Source organism: Ailuropoda melanoleuca, chromosome 11 (genome assembly GCF_002007445.2).
Source record: "Ailuropoda melanoleuca isolate Jingjing chromosome 11, ASM200744v2, whole genome shotgun sequence".
Taxonomy (NCBI): Eukaryota; Metazoa; Chordata; class Mammalia; order Carnivora; family Ursidae; genus Ailuropoda; species Ailuropoda melanoleuca.
In genome coordinates, this window is record NC_048228.1 from 21,786,971 (window position 1) to 21,792,970 (window position 6,000).

The following is a 6,000-nucleotide window of genomic DNA, read 5'->3' on the forward strand; positions in this document are numbered from 1 at the left end:
TTCATCTACTTGAACTCTCCGCTTCTGAAAGAAGTGTGCGTATGAGCAGGCATTTGTTCAAGTTTCACGGTCCTTCCATCAACTTTTGCTTTATTTCAATACTGTGTATTTTGAGGCATAAAATCTCATGACAGCTGTATCTTTGGGGAATGATTCTTTCATTATTATGAAATACTGCTCTTTCTCCTTTTAATGCTTTTAAGATTGATTCTATTTGGTATAATAAGAAAATTTCTATACCTGTTTTTGTTGTTATTAATTTCACCCAATACTTTTCTGCCAGTCTTTTATTTTCAACTTTTTAAGTTAATTCATTGTGAAGATATCTTATTACTCCAACCTGAGAGTATTTTTCTTTTAATAATACTGACCATAGATAGCTTTGGATTTTTATGGCGATTATATTGTGTTCTAGATTAAGTTGTCTTTTATTTCATACATATATGAAATAACACATATACTATATATATATAAAATACACACACACTGTAAATCTATCCTTCTATCCTTTTAGAGGCTAACCTCACTTATATAACATTTCAATTTAATTGCTGTCCAAGTAATGCTTTCACATTAAATTTAAAAAATTAGATGGTACTCAAAATCTTATCTAGAAAATCAAAAGTTCTCTATAATTTTTCTCCACGGGTTTTACCACAGCGTGCCTCCTGAGATGGGGAGGGGGACAGGGTAAGCTTCCAGCCACACTGTCTCAGGAGTTGGGCTTCTGGGATCCCGGTTTCTCTCGGTGAGGCAGCCACCAGGACGTCTGCTCAGCCTCTGGGGCGTTCCAGACATGGCTCCTTCCTGGGTAGGCGCCTCTCCTGGCCACTGCTTGGCACAGCACCCAGCTGCTCCAGCTCTGGTGCCCCAATCTTTCCATTTCCACAAAGCTCCCTCCTGCTTCTGAAATTTTTTCTGAAACCCCTCCAAGGCACTCCCACCTTTGGCAGCAGTTCTCTGTTGCAAGTTGTGGGGTATAGTTCTTCCAAGCTACTTTCCATCTTTTAGGAGTTTCTCACTTTCTGGTCCACAGAAGACACCAAGTGCCTCTACTTATTTTCTGGCTCTGTTAGAGACATCATCTGTCATTGGAATGAATAGGAAGTAAGATCATAGGCTCAATCCACCCTTCAACCTAATTCCAGGTATCACTTTGATGACTGGGGAAATATTTGACATGTTCCGCCTTTGGAAAAAAAAAAATAATTCTGAGTTACTTGATATGATCAAATGAGGAGAAGAGGCAAGGTGGACCTTTGGGCTCCAAAATCTAGGAAATGTGCACTGAGGATATGGTCATGTCCTCTCTGACATCCCAGCTTCTGCCTTTCCAAGTCCCTCCATCGTGGCTTATTCATGTCCAACCTCTCCACATCCATGTGCCTTCCCTGTTCCCATACCAGCTGTGACTTGAAGCAGGAAACATTTCAATAGCAATTCTCCCAGAACTGTGAGAGTTGTTGGAGAAATCAATCAATAGCTCCATAAGTTGGGAGATTCCACTCAATGAAATTCAAGGGAACTTTATCCTCAATATTCTGAGGAGAACATGGATTAGACTTTGAAATGAGGATCGTGCTTCAAAGAATCTGTGTGCAGAAGAAAGAACATGGCCTCTGAGGAACATCAGAAATGAGCTTGCACCCCAATGTTGCTGTCACCAGGTACTTTACTTTGGGCCAGTTACCTAACCTCTCTGAGCCTCAATTTTTCAACCTACAAAACTGTAGTAAAAGTACCTTTTACTTACTGTGGAGAAAAAGAAGCCTTCGTATACTATTGGTGGGAATGAAAACTGGTGCAGCCACTCTGGAAAACAGTATGGAGACTCTTCAGAAAGTTAAAAGTAGAGCTACCCTATCCAGAAATCACACTACTGGGTACTTACCTCAAAAAGACAAAAACACTAATTCAAAAGGATACATGCACTCCTATGTTTATAGCAGCATTATTTACAATTCCCAAATTACAGAAGCACCCCAACTGTCTATCGACTGATGAATGGATAGAGAAGATGTGATTTATATATATCCATCATATATATATGATGGAATATTGGGGTGCCTGAGTGGCTCAGTTGGTTAAGCATCTGACTTCAGCTTAGGTCCTGGGATTGAGCCTGGCATCTGGGTTCCTTGTTCAGCGGGGAGTCTGCTCTCCCTCTCCCTCTGCCTGCCACTCCCCCTGCTTATGCACTCTCTCGCTCTCTATCTCTATCTCTCTCTGTCAAATGAATAAATAAAATCTTTAAAAAAATAAAAAATAAATTTAAAAAAATAATAAAATGGAATATTATTCAGCCGTAAAAAAGAATGAAAGCTTGCCATTTGCAACTACATGGATGGAGCCTCAGAGTACAATGCTGAGTGAAATCAGTCAGTCGGAGAAAGACAAATACCACATGATTGCACTTATATGTGGAATTTAAGAAACAAACAAACAAAAATGAGCAAAGGAAAAAGAGATAGAGAGCCAAACCTAGAAACAGACTCTTAACTATCGAGAACAAACTAATGGTTACCAGCAGGGGGGAGGGGGGAGGGTTGAATAGGTGATGGGGATTAAGGAGGCCGCTTGTGATGAGCACCGGGTGATGTGGAAGGTTGAATCACTCTGTTGTACACCTGAAATTAATATAACACTGTGTGTTACCTATATTGGAAATAAAATAAAATAAAATTAGACCTTCTCTGAAAATAGGTGCGGCTGCAGTCCTCCACTCTCTGGCCCAAACCACCATAATCTCTCACTGGAATATTGCAAAAGCTCCTGAGTGGTGCCCCTGCCCTCACTGCCGCTCTCCCGCCAGTCCGTGTCCAGCCCTGTAGCTGGTCAGATAGGGCCATTGTCTATGACTCTGGGTGGACCCTCCATGTCATTCAAAGTAAAAGCCCAAGTCCTTATGAATACAGCCCTACCAGATCTGTTTCGTTGTGACCTCTCTGACCTCTGACCTATTACTCTCCCCTACTGGCTGCACACCAGCCCCACAGGCCCCGTTGCCTCAAAAACACCAGATAGGCTTCTATCTCAGGGACCTTGGCACTGGCTCTCCTCTCTTCCCGGGGTGTGCCCCTCTGCGTATCCACACACAGCTTTCTTTACTCAAATATCACCCTCTTAGGCCTCTCTTTGATGCTGTCAAAAATTTCAGCCCTCCCTCTGATACTTCTGCATGAGTTTTTTCCCTTAGCAGTTATCACTAGCTAACATACTATGTATTTTACTTATTTGTATTCGCTTTTGTCTATTTCAACACCTAGAATGGAAGATCCATGAAGACGGGATTTCTTTTTATTAATTCTGATTGCTACTATCCTAGCACTGGGACCCATTCCTGGCCCCCAGTAGATGTTTCATATGTATTAGACAGAGATAGTATTTGTAAAGCAAAATGGTATAGTTTAGTGGTCAGAAATGCAGCTTCAGAAACTAGACTCCATGGACTCCAATCTACCGCTAATACGTAGTAGTTTTATAGCTTTGGGCAAGTTATTTAACCTCCCTGGGCTCCAGCTGTATCATCATTAATATGGAAGCGGTGTGAGCACCTATGCGTGGAACTGTGGGGATGATTAAATGAGATAATACATGTAAAGTACTCGGGAACCATGACTGGCACATAGTAAGCCATCAACAAAAGACAACTATTGTGACTGACATATCTAGTATACAGAAGGTGCTTAGTTTAATGCTAGTTGTAATTATTATCACACTTAAGCTGTCACTGTCTGAGAACCTCAGAGAATGAGTGGGTTTAAGAGGTGGAGAAGGCAATTGTCTCAAACATTAGAACTAAAAAAGCCAAGCTTGCATTCTATCGGGGGAATGTGTAGTGAAGTTGACCATCTCTGATTCAATGCACGCGTGCAGTTTAGGCTAATAATATCAAACAGCTGATTAAGCACAATATGATTGAAGGAGAAATGGCAGCAACAGGACAAGGGGTCCGAGCCATGGTCACAAGGTTGGTCTAAGTTAGAAGGCTCATTTCATCTGTCAGGGAGCGCGGAGTATAATTACCCGGAGACGAGCACAAAGGGCCTTCTGTTTGAGTCTCCTGAGCCATCTTGTCACAGCCGAATGAGGAGGCAGGCACAGGATATCATTAACTGTCCCACAAGCGAACGCCCATCAAAGCAAAGTTGTCCTGCTCAGCAAATTCCATTGCGGACACATCCAGCAACAGAAGAGTCATTTCTGGAAGCAAAGGAGCTATTAAACACATGATTCCTAAACAGACAAAGTCAGCGCCTCCCTTCATTCAACTGCTTCCCCCTCTGCTGCCGAGTTTGTGGATTCGGGAGGTTTGGGATAAATAATCAGTCTTCTTTTTAAAATTTATTTATTTGAGAGAGAGAGAGTGTACGTGAGTGGGGGGAGATGCAGGGGGAGAGAGAGAGAATCCTGAAGCAGACTCCCCATTAAGTGTGGAGCCCGACATGGGGCTCAATCCCAGGGCCCTGAGACTATGACCTGAGCCGAAATCAAGAGTGGGATGTTTAACCGACTGAACCACCCAGGCGCCCCTAAAATTAGCATTCTTAAACTACATAAGCCATTAGGTAATCCAAAGGAATTATATGCCTTTTATTATTCTACAATTGTATTTATAAAATAATGGACAAAGCTAAGGATTTTCTGTTGTTACAGTAACATGATGTATTTTTTGCCAATCTTTTATCTTTTACTTTTCAAAATTGTTTAATCGTGAAGATATTTTATTACTCCAGTCTGAGAGTATTTACATTACTATTACTGATTATGGATATTTAATACTTAATATTACCGATTTTTGATAGTTTTGGATTTTATGATCATTATATTTTGTCTTATCTCTACTATGTTTTCTTATTTTTTTCTTTTTATCCCTTTTTTAGATTAAGTTGTCTTTTACTTCACTCGTATAACATACTTTAATAACATAAATTTTATATATTTAACAACATAATATGTATAATATATGAATATAATATTTTAATATATTATATCCTATATATATTTATACATAAAATACTACCTATCCTTCTAGTGGTTAACCTTATTTACATAACATTCTAGTTTGTTGTCAAACTAATACTTCCACGTAAGTTAAAAAAAAATTAAAATAAAAAAAATTTTTTTTTTAAATTAAAAAAAAAAAATTAGATGACGCTCAGAATCTCATCTAGAAAATCAGAAGTTCTCTGTAATTTTTCTCTACAGGTTTTACCACCGCGTGCCCCCCGAGATGGTGAGGGGGGTCAGGGTGAGCTTCCAGCCACACAGTCTCAGGAGCTGGGCTTCTGGGCTCCTGATTTCTCCTGGTGGGGCAGCCACAGGAATGGAGTCTGCCTTACTGACCTATTCTTGACTGAACTGGTTATTGTGATGGGCACACAACCTACACAGATTTATGAGGAAGAAACACACAGAGTTATGAGGAAGAGAACCAGCCCTGGCCACATGTCACATGAATCTCTGCATGAAATGCTACTCGGGTAAGTGTCCAGCCTCACACTGTCGGAGGAGGGACTCGGGGGAAATCAATCTTGCCCCCGGGCAGGGTGTAAACCCGGCGTCAGTGAATCTTCGCGCCAGACCACACTTCCCAGTCCCCTTTCCAACAGCACAGCCTACTTTGTTCTTTCACATCCCATACCTTACTGTGAGTTTGTTTTCTTGGAAACAAGAGTCCCTGCTTGGATGACAGCTCCTCTTTGCCCTTCGTTGATCAATAGGCCTGCCACTAACCCCCAAAGTGGACTGTCCTGTTGCTTTGCGGCAATGTCTGAATGTAGCAATTCCTAGACGCCACGAGGCTTGCATTCCAACCATCAAGGTGACACTGCATTTCTTTCAGCTGGGATTTTCTGATGCTGACGTGTTGCGTGGACATCCACCCTTCGACCGTTGAACTCTCTTCCCAGCTGGAGTTCCTTCTACAGCCCTCAGCGCTTCGCTCCGGCTCTGCTCCAAAAGGTAGCTGTGGCTCTGACACCTGCCACTGGGCCTGAT